The sequence below is a fragment of the Ambystoma mexicanum genome, chromosome 6q (genome assembly GCF_040938575.1).
Source record: "Ambystoma mexicanum isolate Mex_15411 chromosome 6q, UKY_AmexF1_1, whole genome shotgun sequence".
NCBI lineage: Eukaryota > Metazoa > Chordata > Amphibia > Caudata > Ambystomatidae > Ambystoma > Ambystoma mexicanum.
The window spans coordinates 1,035,700,734-1,035,728,278 of NC_090937.1; the positions used below are offsets into that span (position 1 = coordinate 1,035,700,734).

General features: G+C 44.8%; 1 protein-coding gene across 3 annotated transcripts in view; it reads left to right on the forward strand.

Annotated features, from left to right (window-relative positions):
- Positions 1–462: 462 nt before the first annotated feature.
- FGL1 (fibrinogen like 1) overlaps positions 463–27,545 on the forward strand; it is a 533,869-nt gene continuing 506,786 nt past the window's right edge. For all 3 annotated transcript variants that reach the window (XM_069631565.1, XM_069631566.1, XM_069631567.1), the window contains exon 1: positions 463–598. The gene's annotated coding sequence lies outside the window, so the exon portion shown is untranslated. The remainder of the gene's footprint in view (positions 599–27,545) is intronic.

The window sequence follows — 27,545 nt, forward strand, 5'->3', positions numbered from 1 at the left end:
GATAGGGTGCCCACTCCCCCAAGATGTCAGCTGGGTGCCCCAGCATGTCGGCTGGGCGCCCCCAGCCTTGGTCTACCTGGCCTGCGTGACCGCAGGCGAGGACATAACAAGAGTCCCCATCCCTCATCTCCTATCTTCACTACGCATGATAATAGTTTTGGCTTACGCGGAGGGCTTTCAGTGCCACCTAATAGCCCAAAACAAAACTTGTACATGCTCCAATACTTTGAATGACCCTGACATCATAAAAAACGGTGACTCTGCGAACCCGGACCGGACAAACAAAAGCAGCAATCGCCCCATGTGTGCTCACTAGCCCTGCGTATAAACTAAAGCACTGGTCCAGCTCTCCTGCTCCTCCTCCTCTTCCTCCTCCCATGGCTAAAATATAGGTTTATCAGGACGCAGTCCACCATTCGGTTTCAATTAAGTTGAGCCTCGAGTGAACTGCAGCAGTGTGCCCGAACATTCCAGAATTCTGACTCACGGCAGAGCTGAAGAATGTAGCTGCAAACACATTTTCTTCACTCTAAAGAAATGTGAAATCTCCTTCGTGGGCGTTGAGAAACTTTACGCAACAGGCCGTTCTGACTCCAAGGTAAGTGCAACTCTTTTTTAGTAGGTCTGCCTGTACAAAAATGGTCGACACTTATCCAGTGGCGTCACTAAGGGTGTGGGGGCTGGAGGGGCCAGGACCCTTCCTCTGAAATCCTCGACCCCCTTGTGCCCCCCACAACTCCCTTCAGCTGGTCTACTTTCTCTGTGCTGTCTGCAGTGCTGTGTCTGTCAGCACAGCACACACACAGGGCTGCAATCAATGCTGCGCACAACAACGAAGAGCTGTTAAGTTCCCCTGCAGCCAAGAGCAGCCCCTCCAATCAGAATGTAGCCATGAAACCCTAATGATGGGTCATTAGTTACTTAATGGCTTAGTGCCTACATTCTGATGGGAGGGTCGGTGGGGTGTGGTGGTTGGTGTGCACAAAAGATTCTTGCAGGAGTGCTCCTGACTTCACACATTGCCCTTTTCTAGCCCCCCCTTCTTTTGTCTGCGGCCCCCCACTTTTGTCTGTGGCCCCCTCTGTGCCCCTCCTAAATTGTATTACTGGCGACACACTGCACTTATCCACACCAGTAAACCCAGCCAAGGAAAGCGCATGCCTGGTTTAGTTATGATCCTAGTTATGATATTTAACATTCTTTTTTCATGCTGTGCTAAGCGTTGTTACCACCGCCTCTTAAACAGTATGTAAATTACATTTTGTGTATGCAAGATATTATCAAACATTTTAAATACCGAGCAGGCATGATTCAAGCCATGGTATGTGTCCTCCATCCGGGAAAATAAGGTTTATTTATCGGTGGTCCATCACTGAAGTAGGGCAGCATTGACCCTTCCCTTCCAAGCACACGTCTCTTGCACTCAGTCCACCTTCTTGTGCTCTAATGAACCTGCCTTACACGACAACCTGTTAGTGCACTGCACACCCACCCCGGAGGCGAGCAGCAGGTTGGCACCGGTTGGTGCAGTTTAGAATGAAGTCTCCCTGATTACCGTTTGCACATACATATGGACCGACATCCATACATAAAAAAACGGAAAGCAGGTCTTTGCGCCTGCTTCCCATTCTGCAAATCACGCCTTGCAGACGAATGTGAGGTTCTTTTCGGAAATACATGATTTTAATGTCTAGCCATGTGGGAACATAGCAACAAAAAATATAACGAGCAGTGGCAAAGTCAACATTTTTGGCTTTGATCAAGGGCGCTGTTTCAGTCAAGCTGGCCACCGCCGGGCGGTGCCTTAAACCTAGAGATCTCTCAGCAATGGTTAGACATGCCATGGCCAGAGATGGCTGACTGTAGCTATGGTCATCTGTTCATGGCGACAGTTAACCACAGGCGGGAGCACATGCGTCCCTAGAGCAGGGCAACGGGAGGCAATTCACCCCCCCACCTATTTGTTGCTTTGTCCCCCCCCCCCTTATTGGTGGCCTGCCCCCCAGCCCCGTCTATCCAGGAGACTTAAAGGCGCCAATTCTCCTTTTTGTATCAGTCATGCGCACGTCCGCAGGTTCTATTTGCCGAGCCTGTGTTTTTTCTTGTGGACTGAAAGGGACACTACGGGAATCAAGGGGTCATGAATATCCTTGAGGAGGGGGCCATCACTGTTAAAAGCAGGCTTCCTACAGGCTAGGCACACTATTGCAAATGTGCAGCTTAGACTTGTATAGAAAAAAACAAAACAGACATTTCCAAACAGAAACATGCTTTTTAAACTTACATTCACTAGTTTTCTTTAAAATGTGTTTCTTTTTTGTCGGACTACCACACAAATACCCTGTGATTTTTGTGCCCCTTCTTTTGTGTTTTATCACCAGATATATTTCTAAACATGTTTTATGCTTGTCAAACTCCTATTGTGCTGACAGCAGTTATTGGGAAATTAAACTGGGTTCACAGGTGGCAACTTTAGATTTTCACTACGGGGGCAGATATTCCTGGCCCTGAATATAGGCAAGCGACCTGCCCAAGCAGCCCAACCCATCTTCTGGCCAAACACATTTTATAGCAATAAAACTAGGGACTCTGTATGGTGAAGGACCATGTGGTGTGCGGTAGGTCCTATCTCTACTACTTATGGTAAATGGCAAGCTGCGTCGCCATAGTCACGTAGTTGGTGCACCCATAAACACCTACGAATTATACTGTTGTAGTTGATGTATAACAGGTGAATCGCGCTTTAGCCCTTAGATCCTAAATAGTTCGATAAGAAAAGGTTGAAATCCTAAAAAGTTACAATACAGGTGAAATTAGAGAAACATCAGTGTCTTTATTCCAAAGGATGTCAGCCGACACTTGTTTCGACATACGTCATTTTCAAGGCATATCTGTGAACAATTGCTCTTATACTAATATTTAATGTGAAACGCTCAAAGGAAAGTCTCGGGCAGATTCCAAATAAACCATTGTGGATTCTTACTAGTCCAGTCGTGTGGAAAGCTTTACAGGGCTTGATCCCTCTATGAGCGTGTTGAAATCCAAAGCATCAGAGTTGAAAGTGCTAATATATCTACACGCACTTAGAGGGATCGAGCCCTAAAGCTTTCTACACGATTGGACTAGTAAAAATCCGCAATGGTCTATTTGAAATCTGCCCGAGACTTTCCTTTGAGTGTTTCACATTAAATATTAGTATAAGAGCAAATATTTACAGATGTGCCTTGAAAATGACATATGTCGAAACACGTATTGGCTGACATCCTTTGGAATAAAGACACTGATGTTCCTCTAATTTCACCTGTATTGTAACTTTTTAGGATTTCAACCTTTTGTTATCTAACTATTTAGGATCTAAGGGCTAAGGCACAATTCACCTGCCATACATCCGCTACAACACATTTTATAGCACATGCTTTTTTAGAAGGAATTGCAACAAGTCTTAAAATTTACAGCCAGTTCAAAATCTATAACATCTCGGCAACCGTCACTCAAACTGCCGAGATACCCTGGTAGCATTCTTCTATAGGACGTGTCTAAGCATTCCTTATTGTGCTCAAAATCACTGCATTTCCAACATTGTAGTACATGCACATGGATTCAAAGTCAATAGTACTTCATCTCCAGCCACACTGACCCTGTGCATAGGTTAATTGAGGATGTACCAGCGGTAGCTTGTCCATAATGGGCAAGGGGGTGCTGACACACATGCACCCTTAGCCATTATGCAGGAGCCGAGGAGCCAGGCCAGTGTAAACACTGAACGCTCCCTCAGCTGATTTTTGCAGCTGATGGAGCAATTCTGGTCTGGCTTGAACTGTCAAAGGGAAATAGGGTTTTGGTTTGACAGTTCTGCTCCCCAGCCGCTACTGTCCAATGGGCCATGCAAAGCTGGGGGCGTTTTGCTTCCCCAACCTTGCATGGGTCATTGGGGATGCAGGCTGGGGAACTGCTTGTTTGTATGTGCACATCCCTGCACTTACAAATGGAGCAGGGTTCGTCATCAGTGCTTTGGTTCTTGTGCGAATGTGCAGGAACCAGGAAGCGTTCTTTGCTTCCTAGTTCCTATTCAGGCTACGCAGGAGCTGGAGCACTGGGAGGAAACTTCAGGACCGGGGCAGAACCTTAGTTGATTTCAATATGTGTATGTATATGTGTATGCTTGTGTTGTGTTTAATGAGTGAGATGATGATTTGTGTGCGTGTGAATGATCGAGTGCATGCTTCATGTGAATTTGTGTGTGTGTGTTTGTGCAGGGCTGTGGAGCAAATTTTGGCAGGATCAGGGTTGTTGCACAACCATCCACCCCGCTGGCCAAAATCAGCTCCCTGTGCTAGGCGCTGGGGTGGCTCAGGGGGAAGGCATGGTCATTATATTTTGATGATAGATGCCTAGTAAAGCAAAGCATGCCTGCCACTTGGGCCTGCCAGCACCTAACATGCACACATACTCCCATTGTGTTCCTGCAAGGTGCTGGGAGGCTAAGAGACAAGCATGGAATTTATTACTGGGCATTGTTGATAAAGCAAGCATGATAAGTGTTATTATGTGGCTATACAGGCATTTTGGTGCAGCCAGTCAATTCATTTCTTATTGTGGCATGATATTTTGTATTGGGCGTCTTTGATAAAGTTAGCATGATAAGTGTTATTATGTGGCTAGACTGGCATTTTGGTGCAGCCACTCTAGCCATTTGTTATGGTGGTATGACATTTAGTATTGATCATCTTTGATACAGCAAGCATGATGTGTGGTATTATGTAGCTAGACTGGCATTTGCTTTGGCACAACCAGTCTAGCTATTTCTTACTATGGCATGATATTTTGTATTGGGCATTCTTTAATAAAGCAAGCATGATAAGTGTTATTATGTAGCTAGACTGGAATTTTAATGCAGCCAGTCTAGCCGTTTCCTACTGTGGCATGACATTTTGTATTGTGCATCTTTCATAAAGGAAGCATGATCAGTGATATTACGTGGCTATACTGTCATTGTGGTGCAACTATTCTAACCACTATGATAAAGAAAGCATGGTAAGTGTTATTGCGTGGCTGGATTGACACTTTGATGCAGCCAGTTTGGACATGTTTCCATATTGTGGCATTTTTAAGGGTAAGTTCAACTGGAGTATGTTCTTACGTGGGGATACTGCCATATGATGGCAGAACATGCATGGACATGTTTTCCTATAGTATCATTAAGCCATTATGTGCAAAGCAAACATGAGTATGTTCTTATATGGGAAATATGGGAATACTGACATATATTGGTGCAGCCAGCATGGAAATCTATGGGCACAACCAGTGTGAAAATATTTGTATACTGGCATATATTGTAGGCAAATGCATCATACCAATGTGATGGGCAAATTCTCCCGTGCACTGTTGGTAACTTCCATCTATTGGAGTTTTTTTATGAGTTACCCTACAACACAATTGCAAACTGTTTGGCTTTTTACCCAATTTCCCCCAAAAAGTGTGCTATAAAATGTGCTATTCTAAGGCAATATTTAAAATATAATTCTCGGGGGTGGGGAGGCTCATAGCTCCTCTTGATTGATTCATCGGCTCCTTCACTGTGCTCGGTTGCTCTGGTATATTTGTGGGAAATATTCACACCCCTCTAATTATAAAATTCACCAGCCGCCACTAGTATGTACAGCCAGAAAATGAAAACTTCAAATAATTTTGTGTGGTTAAAGTGAGATTCCTGTAACCAGTGCTGAAGAAACAAGGTGGCAGTTGCCTCCTTCCCCCCTTTACTCGGCACTTGTATGTGATATTTTATCTGTTAAACAGACTGTCCTTGACTATCATTTGAAACTGAAGTATGAGGGATAGCTCTTCGGTTAAACTGACTCTTTTTGACTGGCTATTATTTAAAGCTGAGCTGGAAGCGATGCCTCATACTAAATGCCACCCTTAACTACATATTATTTGAAGCTGTGCTGGGAGGTACATCTGCTTGAGTTTAGACAAATGCAGTCTTTTGCTGAGTGCAGAGGGCATTTTTGCAACTGTTGCAACTGTTGAACATTTGAGTTAACATTTTAGGCCCTATATTAACTTGATGCTAAACTTGAACTGTCTTAAACCTACCCTGACTGCTTAATGTCAAAAGTTTTAACCAGCTTGGTAAAATACCTAAACCAGTTTGGCCTGTTGAGCCTTATTTGATGTGTCAGCAACACCCCCTCCCCTTGGTTGTATTTGTGCTCCCTGGTTTGCCCCCCTTAATACGGATTTCTAGTGACACTGCTGGCCGGGAGCATAGGTCAGGGACAATGCGTTTGTCTTTGACACCGCAGAGCAACCAACACAGATTCGAATCCTGTCTCGTGCTTAGAGGCTGGTCTCGGTTGTAAAGGACAATGGTTGTCAATGCCTGGAAATGGTCAACAATGAGTGATTATGGTTGACAGAACACATGCTCACTGCCTTACTATAAAAATAATCTTTGTCAATGCGCAAATACAAAATGACTGACCCTAAAATTGCTGCTTACTGCGACACAAAGCAGTAAGTGCAGCCAAACATAACGCAGCACCTATATTTTCCTCGGAGTTGCCAACCCTCATAGTTATACATCTACAACATTCATTTTGGTTCTCAATTAGGTGACACCAAAGCGTCACCTAAAAGACCCAAAACCAAGAACAAATAAAAGAGAGCACACAGCAAACAAAACATGTCACCCGTTGTATGTTCCTAAAGCTGTGTTCATAGTTCCTCCGTGGAAGGTAGCCCTCTTCTAGAAAAAGAGCATAGACATATTTAGCCCAGCAGTCACAATTTGTACCGCCCAGCGCAGTTTAAGTAAGCCCAACGCAATCAGTTGGGTTAGTGTGAGTCTGCCTCGGTCGAATAGTGCAATTTCAAGAATCCACTCATCTACACAGTGAATTTGGGAAGCTTCCGTGCTAATATCAGTCTTTCCTCTTTCTGGTCAGTTTTGAGTCTCCACTAATAGGACCCTCTCAGTCCTACTCTTAATAAGTATTGGAAAGGACCTTTTTTAATATCAGGGACGCACCAGGCAGCTCTCTAAATAAACAGATTCACAATACTCACAACCATCTATTTTTATAAAGCCAAATTTGAATAACTATTTTAATCAAATTTAAATGTAGTAATTCCCAAAATAAGCATCCAAATTTGTATTGTTGGCAGACTTTATATTTCAATGAAACAAATTACCTTACATTTTATAATGCGCTTTATTTTCTCTAAAACCATCGACAAGTGTTGGCATCAGACAACATTTTTAAAATTCACATTTCACTTGGATTTCTCTAACACCATCGAAAAGCGTTGACATCAGAGAAAAATGAACATCGAAGTCACAAATAACGTTCTTATTCTTAACCCCTTATGTGTTAAGGCCCGCTGGGTCCGTCCTGAATTCCCATAAGAAATCATTGTAGGCTCCACCCACTCCAGACGTTTTAAGATAATTCTACTCTAGAATTACAGCCCAGCCCCCCTTCATTGGCCTAGCCTGTAAAGTATTCCCCTAAAATACTTTTAATTGCTATCAGGGGTTTAAAGTAATTCTTAGGACATATATCTAAATTCACTGGGATTTTGTATACTTACTTATGGTTTGTCTTTTATAGACAGTGGACTGATAAGTGCATGTACATCTCCAGGCACTCTTTGCCAGGTAAACTCTGGTTTCAGTTTGTCTCCATAATATCAAAAAACGAATGAGCAAGGTCAGGTCAATCTCTGCTGAAGAGTAACCACTGCTACACCCTGAGTGGGTGACCCCTTGTGTGGGTGGTCACAGAATTCTCATAAAACTGTTCTTCTGCACAAAAGGGTTTTATTTTGAAGTGCAGTGGTGTAGTAATACACTGGTTTTTTTCCAAAAACATAGGACATTCATATGTGAGGACATACAAAGTGTAGTACCTAAGTACGAATGATCAAGTAGTCAATATTTGAGACATCTACTTGTACAGTTTGTTCATTCTCTATAGGTTCCTTGGGAAGGAAGCTTAGAGAATTCAGTGGAATCATAAATAGGTGGGGGGCCCATAGAGTGTGGGCACAATCAAGAGTTGAACAACAACATATAATACATGTCAACACGACAGTGTTTCGGCCATTTTGCGTGGAGCTAGGTGAGCTCTAATGGTGTAGGCCTTCATCAGGACAGGAGTGTCTTTACGAGTGGAGGGTCCTATGTGGTCTGTAGGAGTGAAACAGACAAAGAACTTGTCAGGATGTGCATGGTCAGCAAAGATCTAGCAGAGAAAAGTTATGAATACTATGTAGGGCGGATGCCGGTGCTTACCGAATCCGAGGAGCTAAGTGGCTCAGATTAAGGGGTGGAAGGATCCACTTCTTTAGGATGCAGTCGTCATCTTGTCAACAGGCACGGTCACGTCTGTAAGGGGATGAGGAAGTAGGATTACTAAATGGCGCCCCAGGGGTGTGGTTCCTCTCTAGCCCATAGTTAATGTGTGACTAGGGAGGTGGTGGTGTAGGTCTTAGCAGATTTGGTGAGAGTAGACCTAGTGGTGGTCCCACTAAACGTGGAGTGCGCTTTAATGGGATAAAAAGGGCTTCTGTGGAATAACAAAATGCCATTATCAAGTGCACGGAAAACTTAGTGCAAATCTGTATTTAATACAATGTGATCAAAAAGGGTACCCCTTCTCATCGGTCCTGGGGGAAGGGTGGACCGTGATCTATGTGGGCTGTGCAAGTTCTGGATTACGGTGCCACAACATGTGTCATGCAGCCTATGGTGTAGGTGGCATGAAGGGCTATGGGTGTTTAAATGTGCAGAGTCATGCTGTTTTAGCGATTCCTTACAGTGAGGGTAGGCCTACCAGTTTCTGTGCATGAAGCCGCATGCAGTAAAGCTTACCTATTGTCAGTGCATTAAGCTGCCAAGATCGTTGAAGCAGCAGTGTGACATCTTGGAAGTCGAGGATGCAAGTGTGTTAAGTGCAGGCCAGGGACATGTTAAAGAACAGGGGCCCTGTGGTGGGGTGACTCCCTAAATGCCTGTTTGGAGTTGATGAAGGCAGTCAGTATGGCCAAAATGCAAGTCATGCATGGTGACTACCTAAATGCCTGTTTAGAGTTGATGCAGGCAGTCAGTTAGGCCAAAATGCAAGTCATGCAAGGTGACTACCTAAATGCCTGTTTAGAGTTGATGCAGGCAGTCAGTTGGGCCAAAATGCAAGTCATGCAAGGTGTGGCGCATGATGATGATGTCAGCCACTGTCAATCCCATTGGGTGTCAGCTGTCATGTAGTGTAGAATCAGACCTGTGTTACTTCATTCCCACATGTTGTTCATGACAGGTATATGACATCAATGGTTTATATCAATTTACAGATGTTATTACTTTAAATAAAGATTTGACAGAAAATCAAAAAACAAATTGTTACACAGTGCAAATTCTTGTTTTTAGAAAATGGAAAGGATCTGTATGAAAGTCTGGCCAGATGCAAGGTGGATGTGGTTTCTCAGAGAGCATCTGCAGCCATATTGTATAAAACACATGCTGTAGACGGGTGTTCTGTACAATGTGTTTTGAGTTGGTGGTGGATGAGCGGAGGGCTCCAGAAGGGAGATGTTTAGGGAGTGAGGGTTGGAGGTAGAGTGGTCCCAGGCCCCAGAACGCCTTGTGGACGATGCAAAGGGTTTTGAATTGGATCCTTGCCGCCGAAGGGAGCCAGTAAAGAGATTTTAGTGCTGGAGAGATACGATCCCTGGGCTTGAGGCCAAGGACAAGTCTTGCAGTCCTGTTCTGGATACGTTGTAGAGGTTGGAGAGTAGAATCAGGAAGATTTAGAAAGAGGCTGTTGCAGTAGTGCAGCCTAGAGAGGACATGAGCTCTGGAGACAGTTAACTTCTGGGGGAAAGTGGGGAAAGAATACCTCTGAGGAGGTACAGCAGATAGTTTGACTTCTTAGAGATGTCGAGATGTGAGGAGAGAAGGAGAGGGTGGAGTCGAAGATGACCCCAAGGTTCTTAGCCTCACAGGTAGGAGCAGGAAGAGGGCCCAGAGTGGGCGGCCAGAGAGAGAGAGGAAAGGAGGGAGCTGGTGTTCCAATGACGAGGATCTCAGTCTTACTGGCATTAAGGCAGAGATCATTGGCGGCGCTCCATTCTTGAATTGTGGAATCAGTTCAATCAGTTCACCTGGTGTACTCTACTGCCAGGACTTTCTCAATTTGCTCACTTATACTTGACTGCGGGTCCCAGAATCGCAATGAGGTTGCCTGGTGTACTCTCCTACCAGGACTGTCTCAATTTGTAACAGTTCCACGCTTTCATATTTTCTTCATTCAACCATTGGGTCCATTGACCCTCTTTCATTTGCTTCATTCAATACTTGGCTTGGTGTCCCAGCTCCCCTGCTCAGGTTCACCCAGTTCATATATCGGTCTTCCTAATGTTGTACGGTATATGCCACGAAGTGCCCCGGTGTCCCAAATCTGCTCTCTGGGTTCACCGGTCTCCACTGGCTGCTTTGGTGTTCTTCACGATTTTCCCAGCGGCTCACTTCCTCCGTTTGTTGGCATCTCGTTGGCTCTCCATTACCCGCTATGCCTTGTCCTTCGTTCCACAGCTTCCTCTGCTCTCTACCTCTGTGTGGCAAACCTCTGACTTCCGAGCCCCTTGTGACGGCACCTGCAGGAGCTCTTTTGCTCCTGCTGCAACGTGCATCCTCTTGGTTTCCCGACCCGCGTCGGGAGTAGTGGGTCTCCATGTTTTTTACCACTTGATGTACTGGCTCCTGAGGTCAATAGAACTATTATGATGTTATCGATGCATAGGAATTAAATTCAGAGCAGTAAAGGTTTGGGGCCTGATTATAATAGGATCACATTCTGGCACTGTACACCTGCAAAAGGCTTACTGTATACACATTGCCATATAATATATCCAATCCCACATGCTCATGGGAAAATAAAGAAAAGCAGATTCCGTACACACAGTGATAAACGACTGACGGGGGCATTTCTTACTTAGCCAAAAGATTTGCTGGTGTGACTATAATGAGATGCCTGAACTGCCAATGTGGTACAGTACTGCTGTGCGCTAAGTACCCTTCTAGGCTACATTAAATAATTTACAGATTCTTACATCACGCAGCTAGATAAAAATGCACTTATCTGCTTGGAGAGCAGGAAAAGAAGAGGGGGAGTACAGGAAGTGAATGGACTAAGGTCACGTGGACAGGTCATGGGGACTACAGTGGACCTGGGACAGAAGGGAAATGTAGTTTTTGTTTGAAAAAAGTTTTTCAATTTCTTTTTTCCTCCAGAAGAAATGTTAAGAAAATGGTTTATTGTTGAAACTGCTGGAGACAGGAATAAAATGGAAGATGAAGCATAATGCTCACCTCCGTCTTGACATAGAATCAACAGCGTTTGTGTGTGTGCTTCGGCCCCTCAGGAGGTGTGTGAGGCAAAGGAGGAACCGCTAACATCGACGCAATGAGATGCCAGAAAAAGGAGAAGAAGCAGCGAGTTGATAGTCGAGTTGAAGGCTGAAGTTAACGTTGCTGAGGTGCAGAAGCCGCAAGTTGACAGCCGTGAGGAAGGCTGTAGTTGAAGTTGGCGTGTTACACAAGTTCTCAGTCAGAGATAGAGAGAGAGAGAGAGAGAGAGAGAGAGGGAGAGGGAAACGTAGTCGCGCACTAGATCAGCTGTGATCCCATGACATTCGAAAGTAACAAGTATTGCGCAAGGCTTCCAAGAGATTCTGTGACATTCTAAAGATAACGAACATTGCGCGAAGCTTCAGAGAGATGCCCAAGTCTCCCGTGACATTCTAAAGATAACGAACATTGCGCAAAGCTTCAGAGAGACACCATGGTCTCCTGTGACATTCTAAAGATAATGAACATTGCACAAAGCTTCAGAGAGATGCCCCAGTCTCCCGTGACATTCTAAAGATAATGAACATTGCACAAACCTTCAGAGAGACGCCCCGGTCTCCCTTGGCTCCCCCTCCGCTACCGGTATGTGCAACTCTGAAAGAGTAAAACCAGGTCCAGCCTTGCCTGTTATAATCCTATTTGTCCATGAGAGTAACCTGTGAAGAAATAAAGTTGGTGTACTTACCATTAAAGGTGGTTTGGCATTATTATTGTCAACGTATCCTGTGACCGGAACTTTTTGTGTGTAAATGCAAGTGTAGGCGATCCCCACTGTGAAATGTACCCTATGTATAAAATAGAATTATTGCCAAACTCAAACATAGACCGTTCAGTATTGGTTTCATCAGTATTTCAGGTTTACATTATATGCTCTTTATCCTCAACCCTTTGTCCAAGAATGATACAGAAATGTACTCTATCTTAGTTAACAATTGCTTAGAAGAAACACATGCCTTCACAACACCCTGCTGCAATTCTTTGTTAATCACTAGATTATTAAAACCACACTTTTGTGGCTGGTTTTTGGGAGCTTCCACTCAGCTGCGATTCGCCGGTGGGCAGACAGCATTGCCAGCTTCTTGAGCCATTCTGCAATTGTTAGCTCAGGTGTACATTCCCTGTATATATCTGTACCTCTAAAGAGTTATCCTTGAAAGATGTTGCTCCAGAAAATCATGAGTATTGGACATGCCTTCGACACCTCATCAAATTCCACCTTGGAACATAGCAGCACAGGCACCGCATGGGTCAAGGTAGATCTAGCTGCCCTGTTCTAGGGCTTAGTTAAATATGTGCACTCTGCCAGTCCAAATCTGGGAGACACGGTGTGGTTCTCCCTTTTGATTTAACAGGCAGCCCACCGTTGCTCTTCCATTATTGATAGACCTCTATCAGCACCATAGTTAGAACATAGACAATCTGCTTCTTGGCTTTGTCTTGCTGAGCAAGTGAGCCAACCATAAGTCACCTTGCCGGGCTTCAGGAAATAGACACCAGCTAGTCTTGTGTGTTGACTTTTTTCTTTTGTAAGGATATCTAAATCTATAGAGCTCACCCATCCACCTAGAGAACGCCTCAACAGGGCAAAGCTCTGAAAATGAGAAACCCTATGCACCAAATCCGCTCCATCGCTGCCCCCCTTTCAGGTGGAGGACGCCAAATTAACATATCAAGCACAAAGAGACAGTGGATATTGTGTAGATGAAGTAGATGTAGCACAAGGATCTAATTCATCTGTGAGCTGATTGGTTGGCTGGACTTAATGGATTATAACTATTGTGAGGCCCATGCCTATCTGTGGAAAACCGAGGCACAAGATGAAGTGCACACACTCACCAGACCCCAATCTGCATAAGACTGTGTGAATGTTTCCGCCCATATTAATGTGGTACTATAACAAACCCATTCAGATCCTTAACATAGCTTCCTGAAGCCGGCTCTGTGATATATAAATATCACCATTAACATAACTAGGTAATGAAATCTTAATATTATTAATTTGATCTGTGCTATGTTGATCATGCTAGGGTTGCTGCATTTTATTGATCCCTTGCTAACCCTGTCTTTGACAACAGAAGCTTTTTAGCTCTTCTCCTACTTAGCAGACTGCGAATAGTTGTTGGAACTACACTTCCCATCCACTTTTTAGTTTCCTCTCCCTCATATTTTGCAACCAGGTGCGTGAGAGAGGCTGGTCTGTGCAGGTCTGTGTTTGGTCCGCCTTCCTCCTGCTGGGATTCTTGCAGTCCTGGATCTTCCCTTATTTATTTATTTATTTATTTATTTATTCACATTTGTTGAGCGCACAACAGACCGAAGGCATCGTGGCGCTAGTTACAGAGTTGCTTACTTAGTTACATACAGTTCAAGTAGATATACTTTTTTGCAGATGTGCCATAACAGCAGGAGTACATGAAATCGTGTTTAGTTGAATAGGGCAGTTTTAAGCTTTTTTCGGAAGGAGAATAGAGATGTGTCAGCTCTGAGGTCAGTAGGAAGGGAATTCCAGAGTTTAGGTGCGAGGAAAGGGAAGCCTATACCTCCTGCTTTGGTTCTGTTGATGCGAGGTATTGCTAGTTGGTTCGTGTATTGTGCTCTTCTAGGTCTTGTGGATTGGTATCTACCTATCGTGTCAGATAAATAGGAGGGAGCTGTGAGGTTGATGCATTTATGGGTGGTTGTGAGAATTTTGAAGGAGATACGGTCTTTGACTGGGAGCCAATGAGCTGCTATTCTGGCTTGTGTGATGTGTTCTCTTTTAGGTATGCTGAGGGCTGCTCTGAGAGCGTTTTTTTGAGTGGTTTGGAGCCTAGATACGTTTTTTTGGGAGGTTCCGGCTAGGAGCGCATTACAATAGTCTAGTTTGGCTCCTATAGTTGCTCGGGCGATGGAGAGGCAGCTATCCTTGGTTAGGAATGGTTTTATTGCGTTAATGAGTTTAGTAGTAAGTGCTGAGGCCGAGACTATGGCGCTGACTTGTTTGTCCATGGAAAGTGTTGCGTCTATGTGAACCCCCAGTGTTTTGACTGAGGATAGGACAGGGATGATGCAATTGTCTATGTTGAAATTGATGTACAGTGGGTTGAGGTTGGAGAGGGTCAATTTCTGTCCTAGAATGAGGATTTCGGTCTTGTCCCCGTTCAAGCAGAGGCCGTTAGTAGCCATCCAGGCCTGTATGGTAGAGTAGATTTGCTGTAAGGTAGATGCGTCTTGGAGATAGTTCCCTGTCAGGGGGAGGAGTACCTGTGTGTCGTCGGCGTAGTTTGTGTATGTGATTACCAGCGCGTCTAGTTTGTCAAATAATGGTTTGGTAAAGAGGTTATAGAGCGTGGGGGCAGTACAGGAACCTTGTGGTACCCCACAGTGGATGATGGAAGGTGCAGCATGTGCTGTGTTAGAGAACACTTTCATTGCTCTTCCCTCTAAGAATGATGTTACCCAGGATGCTGCGTCCTTTGAGAAGTGTGCTGCGTGTATCAGATGACTGGTAAGAGTGGTGTGGTCTACCAGGTCAAACGCCGCTGAAAGGTCAAGGAGGAGGAGGAGGGCGGGCTTGCCTTTGTCTAGGATGTTGGTAATTTCATTTTTTAAGTCTAGAAGGGCGGTTTCAGTACCGTGTCCCTTGCGGAACCCGGATTGTCTTTTACCTAGGACTGCGTTCAGTTCAAGGTATAGTTGAATCTGTTTGTGGGCGGCCTTGTCAAGTAGTTTCAGGAGGAAGGGGACTGTGGTTATGGGACGGTAGTTGTTAGGGTTAGCAGGGTCTAGCGTCGGTTTTTTTAAGAGAGGGCGGACCCAAGCCTCTTTAAGGCTGTCTGGGACTATGCCCGTTTTGAAGGATGCATTGATGAAGGCTGTGAGAAGGGGGGCGAGTGGTTCTGCGCAGTCTTTGATGATTTTTGGGGGGCATACATCACCCTTACATTGTGATGGTTTGAGGTGTCTGAGAATGTCAGTGACCTCGGTTTCTGAAATTTCGGTAAATGCAAATTTGGGCACGTTTCTTACTTTTACATGAGGTTTTATCTGTGCATGTTCACTTTGTTTGGGTAAGGTTTTAAAGTGGTGGGATATTTTGTTTTGGAGGAGGTTTATTTTTGTAAGCATGGCTGATTGAATGCCTGTACACCATGCCTCGTCTTTGACGATCTCATCAGGGCATGTAGGTGGTACGGTTAGCTCTTTGAATATATTGAAAAGTTCTTTGGAGTGGGAGTTGGCTTTGGAAATGCGGTTGTTGTAAGTTTCTGATTTAGCCTGGAAGATTGCATCTTTGTATTTTTTTGCTATGGATTTGAAATTAGTTTTTGTGGTATCGCATGGGTTAAGCTGCCAGTTTTTTAGGGCTAAGCGTTTGTCTTTGCGCATGGTCTGGAGTTCCTGAGTGAACCAGGAATTGGAATGGAAGGATTTTTTTTCTTTTTTGATTTCTAGTGGGGCCGCAGTGTTGACAGCCATAGTGATGGTGTCTTTGAATATTTCTGCGAGGATGTTGGGGTCATCGGAGAATGGGGGCGCTAGGCAGGGTAGATTGAGGAGTGCACTGATATTGTCTGCAGTGAGTTTTTTAGCGCTTCTCGCGGAGGTTGCTGGTGCTTTAGTAGGCACTTTAGCGCTTATTAAGATAGGGATGTCAAATAGGAGAAGGTTGTGGTCTGTCCATGGGAGGCTAGTATTGGCAGTGAAGGCTGTATTACAGTTGTGGTCTACGATCCAGTCAAGGATGCGTCCTTTAGAATGAGTAGGTGAGGTGATCTTTTGAGAGAAGCCTAGGTCTTGGAGGTCCTTGGCTAGAGAGATAGCAGTTTTGTCCTTAGAGTCGTTGAATCCTAGGTTAAGGTCACCTATGAGAAGTGATTTAGTAGATTTTTTAAGGTTGTTTCTTAGGAGGTGATTGATTTGACCTATGAAGTTAGCGGTTGGGCCGGGAGGACGGTATATGGTGTGAATATTTATTGTGCTATTTGGAGAGAGTGCTAGTTTGACTGATAGGATGTCTAGATTACCTTCCTCTTGGTGGGGTATGGCTCTGATAGAGAGGGTTTCTTTGTGAATAATGGCTACCCCCCCTCCTGTTCTGGCTATCCTGTCTTGTCTGAGGATGGCATACCCTTGTGGTAGGGCTAGTGAAATGGCTGGGCCGGAGGCTTCGTTGAGCCATGTTTCTGTGACAGCGAGTAAGTCTAGGTTTTGAGTAGTTATTAGGTCATTTACTTCTAATGCGTGGGCATTGAGTGATCGTACATTGATTAAGGCGCATTTGTAAGGCGTTGGGCAAGGGCAGGAGATTTTTGAAGGTGTGGTGTGGGTGTCTGCTTTAGGTCCAGTGGTGTAATGAGAGCAGGAGTTACTACTCGGTGTGGTAAGTGAGTGTTTAAATTTGTGGCATCTGGATGTGTTGTTATGGAAGTGGAGTGTGTGCACTTTATGGGTGCGTGAGCTAAGTCTGCGGTTTCTGAGTGGTATGTGTGTGGGAGTGGCATAGTGGTGGATAGGGATGGTGCGGGCTCGGAGTCTGTCTAGTCTGAGGTTGAGGCTAGGTATCATTAGTGCTGTGTTTTATGGAGTGTGTGATGGCTTGGGCAAGGGGTCTATTGTGTGTGATTGATGGTGCGGGCTGATTTGATCGTGGTGGTGGTGCTTTAGAGTGGAAGGGTGTGGTGAGGTAATCAAGGTGAGTAGCGTGCCAATTAAGCAGGTGAGGACGGGAAGAGAGTACATAGCAAAATAGCAGTGGCAGTCTGCCTAGATTCCAATTTCACAGAAAGGGGCAAAATGCAGTGTTTCAGCAGTAGATAACAGTGGCAGTCTACCTAGATTCCAGTATCACAAAAAGGGGCAAAATGCAGTGTTTCAGCAATAGATAACAGTGGCAGTCTACCTAGATTCCAATTTCACAAAAAGGGGCAAAATGCAGTGTTTCAGCAATAGATAACAGTGGCAGTCTACCTAGATTCCAATTTCACAAAAAGGGGCAAAATGCAGTGTTTCAGCAATAGATAACAGTGGCAGTCTACCTAGATTCCAATTTCACAAAAAGGGGCAAGATGCAGTGTTTCAGCAATAGATAACAGTGGCAGTCTACCTAGATTCCAATTTCACAAAAAGGGGCAAAATGCAGTGTTTAGGCATAATAAGGGGCATTCAGATAAGCAGATAGCGGTGCAGGCAGTGTAACTGCATTGAATCACAGTATGGCTAGAGAGAGGTGCGTAGCCGTGAGCGAGCAAAACAGGTTCTTAGTACAATTGTCACGTGCTGTCCTTGGATGTAGGTGTGTAGGGCAGCAGCCAGGTGGTAGTGTTTTGCGCATGGGGGGGGAGTTAGTCAGCTTGGGGATCAGTGAGGGCGCGTGTTATGCTGCTGGTGGGCTTACCCGTTGACCTCAGGGGCTCCAAGGCGATGGTTAGTGGTCCTGGGGTGGCGAGTCCTCCAGGCTGGTGCTCTCCTTTGAGGGCCAGGGGGACTGGCAGAGGCAGAAACGGCTGTAAACAGGCTCCAAACAGGTAGCAGCCTTGCCTTCGTGGGCCTTGGAAAGAGTGTTGGTCATACTTCCAGGTAAGAGCGGCTGCCTGCTGAGTACTTTAACTATCCTAGGCTTTACATATGACACTCTCACAACTTCCCAGCGAGTTTCATCTAGTCCACCTCTCGATGACCCTGCTCCTCAGCCTGCCGCTACCAACTATCTATCTATGATTTCTTCTGCTGAGAGGCACTCCCCCAAAACTCACTTGCGTTTTAGACTTTTCAACACACGCTCTCTGGTTAAACATGCAGATGAGGTTGCTGATTTTATTTGTACTCAAACACTCGACTTACTTTGTATTACGGAGACCTGGCTCTCCAGTGTCACCAATCATGATGCCATGGCCGCGACTCCCCCAGGCTACCAGCTGTTTCATACAGGGCTCCGGCAGGGGTGGTGGCACTGCTATTATTATTATGAAAAACTCTCTTACCTCCTATAGAGTCCATACTATCCTTATTGATGACTGTGAACATACTGCTATAAAAATTACGATTGATGCGAACACCACTATCTGCATTGTCAATATCTATCAGCCTCCCACGGTCATGCCACTATTTGAGGAACAGATCATCATGCTTCTCGGCGACCTTATAAAGACTACTTCCTACGTTGTTGACTTCAATCTCTGGGTTTCTCATATTGATGACAATCAAGCTGTTAATCTAGCCCAATCCTTTCAAGCAAATGGCCTTCATCAACATATAAAGACTCCCACCCATAAAGAATGTCATATTCTGGATTGGGTTCTCTCTCAGAGTCTAATACGGAACTATTTCGACATCATGACTTGCCCTTGGTTCGATCATAGTTTAATTTATTTCTTTTTGGACCTGCGGCAAAACTTGCTAGGCTTAACACTAACACTTGTGTCAAAATGTCTGTAAGGAATGATCGCAAAATTACTCCTCTGGCTGTGTTTGAACTAGCTTCTCCTTTGCTTGCCAACCTTTTACACTCTAATTGCACCAACACCCTTGTAGACCGACCAATATAATGAGTTCATTCCTACCATTACAATTCCCCATCTGTCAAAACAGTTCAAACTGAAACTTTGGGTAAATCTTGGTTCTCCAAGGAAATTCTCGCACTTCGAACTCTCAACAGACAAAAAGAACAGGCATGGTGAAAAAACACCAATGACTGTACTCTTGCTCTGCATCATAAGGCGGTGGCTAATTATAAGACTGCAATTATTGTGGCTAAACAAGACTTTTATGAAGAACGCATCAAATCTGCAAATTCTTCCCATAAAGAGCTTTTCTCTATCCTTAGGACATTGAAGGGAATGTCAATTGTTTCCCTGCCTTGGTTAAGAGTGACCAATGGTGCTACGACATCCAACCAGGCATCAGCGATAAATTCAACTCCCATCATAGAAATATTGCGTTACTGCGATCTTCTCCATCCTGGTCCACAAATAGTTCTCCTAGACCTGATTATGTTAACACACCTTCTGTTCCTTCCACCCCCATTTTCAATTTTAAAGAGACCAGTGAAGCTAACCTTTCTGACACTGTCTCTCGCCTCAAACCTTCTTCATGCCCTGATGATATTTGTCCTCCGTCCAAAATTAAAGAATCATTTGCCTGCTTGGCCCTTCTGGTTGCACGCTTGGTTAACTCCTCTTTCACTACTCCTACTGTCCCATAGTATTTGAAAAAGGTATGTATTTCCCCTGTGATTTAAAAGGCTTCTCTCGATCCATCCTGTGTTGCCAACTATCGTCCTATCACTAATGTTACTTTTCTTATGAAGATTCTTGATAGGGTTGCTTACTTCCGGATCCAATAACATGTAGAAAACAATAACCTCCTTCTCTCCAGTCTGGCTACTGTTATGTTAGATAGATTTGTAGCACGCACATACACCCGGGTGCACCTTGGCGCGAGGAACCGCATAACAGCTACAACCACAACCACAAAAAAGGCAATCAGCAGATAAGTGTTGTCTTGAGTAGATGACGGAAGGTCAAATGGTTCTCAATGGATTTGAGTTTGAGAGGAAGATTGTTCCACAGCTTGCTCGCTACGACAGAAAAGGCCTTGCCGCCCACTCCCTGGAGGCGAAACCTTGGGACCAGAACCAAATGATCACTGCCCGAGTGGAGAGTCTGACTATGAACATAAGGCTGGAACTTGTCTCTTAGAAATTCAGGTTTAACCTGGTAGACCGCACGGTAAACAATACACAAGCATTTAAAAACAATTTGTTGTTGCACTGGAAGCCAGTGCAGATGGCGTAATACAGGACTGATGTGTGAGCCACATGGAGTTGCAGTAGCGAACCGAGTGGCCAGATTCTGAAGAAGTGGCAATCGAAGAATCAGGCCGATTAGCTGGGCCAAGTAAAGAGCATTGCAATAATCAATCCTGCTCAAAACCAACGCTGCTGCCACATGTGGGCGGAGTCGAGCAGGGAGAAAAGGCAAGATCTTACGTAGAACTTGCAGCAGAAAATGAACAGACTGACATACCACACTCACCTATGCTGCCATGGACAGTGAGGCCACTAAATAGACCCCCAAGTTCTTCACCACAGTCACAGGAGTAGGAAAAGCACCCAGTGAAGCGGCCCAGAAAGAAGAGGACCACGAGTCTGGATAAGGCAGGGAGCCCACCACCAGGACCTCGGTCTTGTCCCCATTGAGTTTAAGCCAACTGGTGCTCATCCAGTCCCCCACGGCCGTCAGGTAGTCACACAGACGGGACGACACACCACCCCGGTCAAGATCAAGATGGACTAGGATCTGTATGTCTTCCACGTAAGAGTAACACCTAATGCTTTAAGAGCGGATAAGAGCAATCAGGGGGCAAATGTAGATATTAAATAACATCAGGGACAAGGTGGATCCCTGGGGAACCCCACAGAACAAAGAATGAAAAGAAGAAAGAAAAGGAGGAAGAGATGCAGACTGGACACAGTCGGTCGGAAAGTAGGTGAACCAGGCCAGCACTGGTCCAGCTATTCCAAGTGGAGCCAGCCAGTAGAGGAGGAGGGTATGATCAACAGTATCAAAGGCCGCTGACAGATCGAGTAATATCAGGGCCCCCACTCCTCCACTATCAACCAGTCTGGCAAGATCGTCCATGACCGAGACCAGGACACTCTCAGTACCCCTGCCCAGCCAAAAGCCCGACTGAAAGGGGTCGAGCACTCCAGAAGACTCAAAGAGAAATAGAGAAGAGGAGAAATCAGGGCTTCTAGAAGCTTCATAACAAAAGAAAGTAATGAGATAGGGTGGAATTTCGACAGCACAGAAGCATCCAAAGATGGCTTCTTGAGTAAAGGGACCATAATGGCTTGTTTAAGCTCATCAGGGATAAAACCCTGGATGCATGAAAAATGGACAGCTTGAGTCACCAAAGGAATAATCGTAGGCAAGAGATCCTGTAGAATAGATAGAGGAACTGGATTGGATGGTGCTGCTGACCCAATACGAGAAATAGCAGCAAGAACAGTCACATCCATAAACATCGGAAAGGTGTCCCATCCAAAAGTAATGGGTGGACAGATGTCCGTAACCAGTACCCCAGAATGTGTGGATTTGATGTTATCATGAATGGTAGAAATGAGTCTGCTAACGCTTCACAGTGAGACTGAGATGGCACAACTGTGGGAAGAAAGCATGCAGCAGAAGAAAAGGATATAACAACCTAAAAGAGTTCCCTAGTTTTAACTGACGAATGGTACTTCTTAGATAGAAAAGAATAAGTGACTTTATCAGTCAGGTTATGAGACAAGTGGCACTTGCGCTCAGCTTGGCGAACTCCAAGTTTAGCTATTTTAAGTTCAGCTGAAAACCATGGCTGCGAGGGGCGAGAGTGGACTCTTGCAACCTGAAGAGGTACAAGTTGATCCCCGACTTTCAACAGAGATGAGGACAAAATAGAAAAATCCACAGGACTGTCAGTAGGACAACTAACCATGATGGCAGATGCGAAGAGAGATAAATCCACCTAACTCCAATTCCTCCTCAGGATTGTGCGCTTAGCGGGAGGCAACAAATGTGTCACAAGCGGCACTGTGAAGGAGACCAGAAAGTGATCTATCCAAATCAAAGGAGTAGCATAAAAAAACCACTAATCCTGGAATAGCTGAAAAAATAAGATCAAGAATGCCCCCTAACGGACGGGTGGACTCAGCCGCAATTTGTTGCATCCCTAAGCCATGCACATTTACTCTAATATTAAAGTCACCTAAAACAATCAAGTTGACATATTTTACTGTAATGAGGCGACTAGTTCCACAAAAGGATGTAAAAAAAGAGAGTATGACCCAGGAGAACGATAAACCAAAAAAAAGGTGAATCGACTGTGAAGCAGATACTGGGCCTCATTACAAGTCTGGCGGTTAGCACACTTGGCTTGCCGGAAACCCCGGGGGATTACGACCCATGTGTTCCGGGAAGTCAGGCGCTGGTAAATGGTTAATTCCCATTCCCATTAAGTCCCATAGGACTCAATGGGAATAGGGATGACAGAAGCACCGGCACCGTTAATAACAGTGAAAGTCTGTGGGACCGCAGACTTGTAGTGTGCCTGTCGGGTAACAACGCTGCCAGTAGGCTTACTGGCACCATTGTTAGCGGACTGGCACACTCATAATGAGACCAACTGTAACATTTACCAACAATGACTCCATAGCCAGAGCATGTACACAAGGCACCAAATTAACTTGTAGCACTGATCAAAAAATAATGGCCACCCCACCTCCAGGAGGAACCGCAGTTCTATCCAGGTGCAGGATGTTAAACCCATCAGGTAAAAACTTTGGGAACATGGGAGCCGAAGAGTCAGTAAGCCACGTTTCCGTTATACAAAGTAAGTCAACCTGCCCAGTAGATAGGAAATCAAAAACATAGTTACAATGCGCTATTAGCGCCCGTGAATTCACTACTTTAACCCTTAATACTGGACTAAATTCCACTGGGGCAGGTATCATCATGGGAACCCGAACCAGACCAGCAGGGAATACCGTATTCCTATGTGCCAAATCCAGTAAATAACTGCGAAAATACTGTCCCACAAGCAGTTCGGAACCCAGACGGGCCCAGACGGGCTTAACTTTGGCACAACTTCGGCGCGCATTAGGCAAGCCCACTGCGCTGTCTATAGGAGTGGCACATACGTGTTGTTTTAGGAGTCATGTGACTGCGAGAAGAGCAGCCAGCAGAGAAAGGCTTTACAGTGAATGTCGGAAGAGCGACTATGCTGCAACTAGAATGCCCTAAAGCACAATCAGATCATAAATCAGGATCACAACACAGGCAATAAGTGAGGGTTTTTAGGAAAGGGAAACACTAAAAAATAAATCAAAATGCTAATTTAAAAGCACACAATTAAAGCAATTAGCAACCAGCACTTCTTGCGTCAAAGCCATATACAGCAACACTGACCAGCTCCCGGTCGGCACTGAAGTGTCATCTCGGGAGTCATGTTCCTGCGAGAAGAGCGACCAGCAGAGAAAGACTCTGCTTACAGTGAATGTCAGAAGAGGGACTACGCTGCAACTAGAATGCCCTAAAGCACATGCAGATCATAAATCAGGATCAACACACAGACAATAAGTGGGAGTTTTTAGGAAAGGGAAACACTCAAAAATAAATCAAAATGCAAATTTAAAAGCACACAAATAAAACAATTAGCAACCAGCACTTTCTGCGGCAAAGCTGTATACAACAACAAGTAGCAGGAAGAGCATTTGACTCCATTTCCTCGCACCTATAGAATCCCCTTCCTGTTTCTCTCTGTCTCTGTGAGGAACTATCCTCTTTTAAAAGAGCTCTTAAAACGTTACTCTTTGATTCTGATGACTAGTCTTATATCTTCTCTGATGTTCTCCTGGTTCCTGATCTCTTCTTTCCTTTCTGACTTGCTGTGCACTGAGGCCTCTGGGTGAGTTGCACCCTACAAAAGTTATATAACACTAACAATAAGTGGGAAACGCTTCAGGTGATGCCTGAATTTGGCCAGAACAATCCTACATAGCAATGATGTGCTTCTCACCTTTGGATCTTACAAATGCAGCATTCCTCCACAGTTTGGCTTTAACATTCCCAAATATTTGGGAAATGTTCATGTGAAACAATTGCTCACAGTCTGCATCTTTACCCCAAGACAAGCAATACATCGATGATGTATTATAGGGTAACTATGTGTCATGACCCACAGAACGCGCCCCTTATGGACTTCCTGTTCCTTGTCACGGCGGGGTTTGCATTCATTGTTTCTCCCAACATGGCCGTATCACGTGACACGCCGCGCACCAGCCTTCATGGCGCACGTAGTACGTTCCATAAATATGCCATGCCCCCGTGGGCCCGCGCGTCTCAATGCTATTGCGAAGTAGCGACCAGACGTGTGCTCCGTAGCTCGCAGTATTATTCCCTTGCTTCTTCCACCCTAACCCAATTCGAGTCCCTTCCTCCCTTTCTTGATTCCTGGACTCGTGTGCTAGTTGCGCAGCCTGTTATTTCCTGGATTCCTAGACCCTTGCTTCCCGGTACTTGAACGCAGGCTGGAGTCAGAAGAGACTCGTGCAGCCTTATTCAAGACTCGAGCAGTACGCAAGAAGGCATCGATCAAGAAATCCAGCAAAGATCAAACTCAGGTGCTACACCTTCATCAGTTGCAGGCTGATTGGAATTAAATCCTCTGTGTCCCAGTTTGTGGTATGATCCTACCAGGCTCCAAATTAACAAAAGAACTCCAGATTTAGCTCTTCAGTCAACCCAGGCATGGAGATGTAGAGCTGGATGTTGTCTGCAAACAAAGACATGAGGTTCTGGACATTTCGGACCTCCTTTCCCCCGTTTGGATGTTTTTTATTAATGAGATTTGCTAGTCTTCTAACTATTAGGATGAAGTATTCTAGGTGACAACCCTGACACATACAGTTCCTAATACTAAGTGGTGTGTTCCCTTGCCACATCGTATATGCACATGTGCATAATAATTGCGGCATAGTGCATACTAAATGTCACCCTGCCAATGAACTTCCATGAAACAGATGTCTTTCAAGATTTAGACAGACAACCACCATGGGAACACCAGGAGTAGTGTACAAGAGGGTCCTTTTCCATCCCATCAAGCTTTTGGCATCTGTGGACTCTGACACTGGAGATTGGACAAAGGAGGAGCAGAGACCCGGATGCGAGTTCACAGTCATCTTTAATACAGGTTCAAAAAGACATACTGGAAGCACACCGAGCTCCTGCAATCAGTTGCCTTTTATAGGCCTTTTTCAATGATGCAATACTTTCATGCAAATTCAGGACACGCTTCTAATTGGTTCACCAAGCCAGAAATAAACCCCTTACTGTCTCTAATTGTGTGGCTCATCTGTCAATCACAAAACCCACATTAGCTCACTTTTGCAAGCATTGGTTGACTGACACATAGACTGATAAGATTATTTTAAACTCAGTTAAATACAATTATACATCTTTAAAATCCTCAAATGAACCATTCCTTATCTTCTTCACGAGGTGCTGCCAAGGTCAGTTGGCAGCTCATACCGTGAAAAACTCCATGAGCTCATTTTGTTTGCTGCCAAGTACCGCAGCTAATCTGTATTAATTGGTAACTTCTCTGTCTCTATCTGATCTACTATCAATCATGTCTGCTTTCTCTGCCAACATTTCTAAATATTCTATTCCAGACGTGCTTATCTTACAGTGAACTACTGCCAACAAATATTCACCATCAGCATGATTCAGCTCTTTTAACACCTATTCCTTAAGCCATTTAGAATTTTGGCATCCATTTTAGAATCTCTCCGTCTATTCAGCCTTGCTTATCAAAGAGTAAATCAGTTTTTACATTTGAGCATATCTTATTTTCTATCCAGTTACCAGAATACATTTTAGATATTCATGATATGTGAGTAATACTGTAGACACCCTTCACTTCCTGAGTCATTCTGACCGCAAAAAATATATAGCGCCACATGCACTCTTTATCAAAAATAAAAGGGATATGATTCTGATATGTGCGATACTGGAACCATTGATCAGCCTATAATGTTATCTGTGCTCAGATTGAGGGTGGGAGGGGGTTTAGTACCCTTATACAGTAGTACCAAGTGACAAATTAAGTCACACTACATGACCTTTCTTTGAGTCCCTCCACATTCACCAACATACAATAAGGTGAAATATGGGCACTTCTTTGAGACATTGCTAGGACTTCCTACACGCCAGTAAGTCAGCAAGCAGGAAAAAGCACTTTCCCACAACCCAAATTATCAAGTAGGGTCCCACTGCGTTCCTTTAAAAGGAACCCTCTGTCTCACTCCCTGGGTGCCAGAGGTCAGGTAAATCAAACACCAGACAGAGGGAAGCAAAACACACCATGAAACATCCATCATGCACAAACAGTACCTCCCCTTTGCTCAGCCAGGACAGCACAGTGGGACATCACCTGGTTCAGCATCAAGGCTTGCATATTTTGGTAGCTCAGAAGGAGGAGACAGACAATTGTGTGCCATGCTCACAGTGATTTTATTTAAATAATAAAGAAAATGCCTGCATTTCCTTATGCTAAGGGCTTCCCTACCTAATGTAACTAAACTAGGATGCAAGTCATAAGTCGTAAAGCGCAAAGTAAATAGTCTGTCCTCCGTCCAAAAGCTGAGCTGCTCTAGCCCTAACACAAAGACAAAACAACAAAAGACCAGGAGAATGACTCCTTTCGCCTGCAATGTTTTACAGCACAGTTTTTTTTCATAAGTGATCTTCAAATAGACTCTGGCTCCTTTAAATATCTCTTTTAGTTCCTCCAAGGGATCTTCCCAGGCCCCTGTGGACTTGTTCTCTGCACTCTTTAGAGTCTTTCTCTTCACACCGAGAAATGTAGATAAAGTCTTTCTTCGACTCTTGATTATTCTGTGCTCTTGTTCTACTCTAAGGAAAATATGATGAGTTCCTGTATGATTCCCACACTTTGGTATTCTTTCTAACTACTGGGACGAGTATGCAGGGTTTCGGTTTGATCTTCACTCTGCTTATGTGTGTGCCCCACACTGGGATGAGTAGGCAGGGTCCCTGAGTAAGCTTCACTCTTTTGATATATTTGCCACTTACTGGGACAAGTATGCAGGGTCCCTGAGTGGTCTCTATGCCTCGCTCCCCCTTTACCTGAAGTATCAGGGGTCTGCATCACTGGATTGTTCTTTTCTTCTTGTTCATAATTTGTCAGGATTGTTCTCTGGTTTCTTTTTCTCACTGTATCCAACACGCTTCGCAGTGTCTCAGCAGTATCAGAGACAAAAAGGCATTCTGCTGGTTTCCCTTCCATGCAACCACCTCTTTCCTTTGGTTCTCTGATTGCGATGTGTTCCTTGCACAGACCACCTTTAGATGCGTTTCTGGCGTGTGGCTTCTCTGGCACACCAACAGGAGGGTTCTCCTTTCGATCGCTTGAACGTCCCTATTACCAACTCGGTCATCTTGGTCAGCCGGGCAGTATACCACTGTCACTTCTTCTCCATAGATGCTTGAAAATGCGTGAAACAGCGTCTCCCTTGTTTCCCAGGCTTCTCAAATCAGACACTGCGATTCGTGAATGCAGTGAGATATCCGGAGTCCCAATGCAATGGGATGGA